The sequence below is a fragment of the Apium graveolens genome, chromosome 11 (genome assembly GCF_009905375.1).
Source record: "Apium graveolens cultivar Ventura chromosome 11, ASM990537v1, whole genome shotgun sequence".
NCBI classification, from domain to species: domain Eukaryota; kingdom Viridiplantae; phylum Streptophyta; class Magnoliopsida; order Apiales; family Apiaceae; genus Apium; species Apium graveolens.
The window spans coordinates 19680612-19682610 of NC_133657.1; positions in this window are offsets into that span (position 1 = coordinate 19680612).

Sequence of the window (1999 nt, forward strand, 5' to 3'; positions counted from 1 at the left end):
GAAATTTAGTGTTGTGCAAGACATGCATGTACTATAACAAGGCTAAGTCAAATTGACAGCCCTAAGAATTAGTTGTATGATAATCGAAAAATGTATTTTATATTGTATCACTTGAGTCTGTAAAAAGATAAATATTAGACTGGAGTATTTTTCTGTAAATAGTCTCAAGCCTAAGAATAAACTCGGGAAGAAGATCAAGAAGATCATGGCTCAGAGAAATTGTGAAGAAGCTTGGAGTTGAATAAATCTGTTTTAGGAAAAATATTCTAAGTCAAGATATCTACAAGTCACAGATCAAGTCCTATAGAGAAGTCATTCGAGAACTCCAGAATGATTTATCGAGAAGTCAAGGATAACTTATCGAATAATATCAAAGATATAGACAAGCTAAATGAAGATATAAAGATTGGAGATATCGATAAGTCATTCCTGCATTCGAGAACTCAGAGATATCGACAAGCCAAAATGAAGATATGAATATTGGAGATATCGATAAGTCAATTCTACTTGCAGAGACTTGGAGACCTCGACAAGTCAAGTTCACATTCGAGAACTCGGAGACCTCGACAATTCAAGTTCACATTCGAGAACTCAGAGACCTTGACAAGTCAAAATACTTATCGAGAACTAAGAGATCTCGATAAACCATTATACTTATCAAGATGTTAGTTCTCTATACAACAAACTAGAGATCTCGATATGAAGCTCAAGTATAAAATGCAGACAAGTTAAATATTCAAGATTATCAATCAACAAACAATCTAATCAGTTAGATTGAAAAGTCTACAAAAGCAGCTTGAATAGTGCAAGATTAAAGGCCAAGATTAACTGACAAAGGAAAGTCACAGATTCACAGGATTTGTAAAGATACACTAAGCCAAAAATGGAAAGCTTTAGAGATTACTTTTAGTATGGTTTAGTACATTCTATTGCATGTTGTAAACCTGTGTTTACTGATCTATAAAGTAAACACTGGTCCTTTACTTTTATTTGTATCAAACAGATCTAGATTTTCTTGTGTTCTCTCAAGGAAGAAGCTGAGTTCTTTACTTGAAAAGAACCCAGAATTTGTAGAAAGACACTAGCTTAATTTTAATATAAAATTAAGTGAATTTTGAAATATTGTGTGCACTGTTTATTTTCAGTTAACATAATATTGCTGCATTTCTTATCTGCTTTGTTAACCAAGCAATTAACTTTGAAAAAGCCTTAAAAATAACCAAAACACATTCACCCCCCCTGTATTGTATTCATTAACTAACAACTGGTATCATAGAAAAATCCGAAAGCAAACAAATTAAAGATATTGGAAGAATGAATTCACAGAAGATTAGCAGTATCAAAATTCCTACCTTTGTCAGATCTAACTACATATTATGGAAAACGAAAATGATGTTGTTTATAAGAATGGCCAACCCATTATATGTTCAAATTCTCAAGAATGGTCCTTTCACCCCCATGGAAAGAGTTGAGGAATGTACAGATGGAGACATGGTCATTCCAGCTAGTTTTGCTCCTAAAGATCCTTCACAGTATACTGAACCAAAAATGGAGAAAATCTATCTGGATAGTGGCTTGCAACTGATCTTAATAGAGTCACTTGACAATGTAATGTACAATATCATTATCAACTATGACACAGCCAAACAGATCTGGGAAAAGATAGAAATTCTTTGTGAAGGAACAAAGGAAGTTAGGTCAAATCAAAGGAGAATTTTGGTATCTCAGTATGAGGGTTTCATGGGTAATCCTAAAGAAAGTATAACTGATGTTTTGAAAAATTCAACAAGCTGATTAATGACTTGCAGCTTCATGACAAATACTATGAAGCTGAGGAGGTTAACTTGAAGTTTTTGCTCACCCTTCCTAATCATTTAGAACAAAAGATTTCAGCTATAAGAGAAGGGAGAGATTTGAGTAGAATGGCACTGGAGGTTTTATATGGCATCTTGAAAACCTTAGAACTGGAAATGATTCAAAGAAAGTCCTTAAGAGTTGG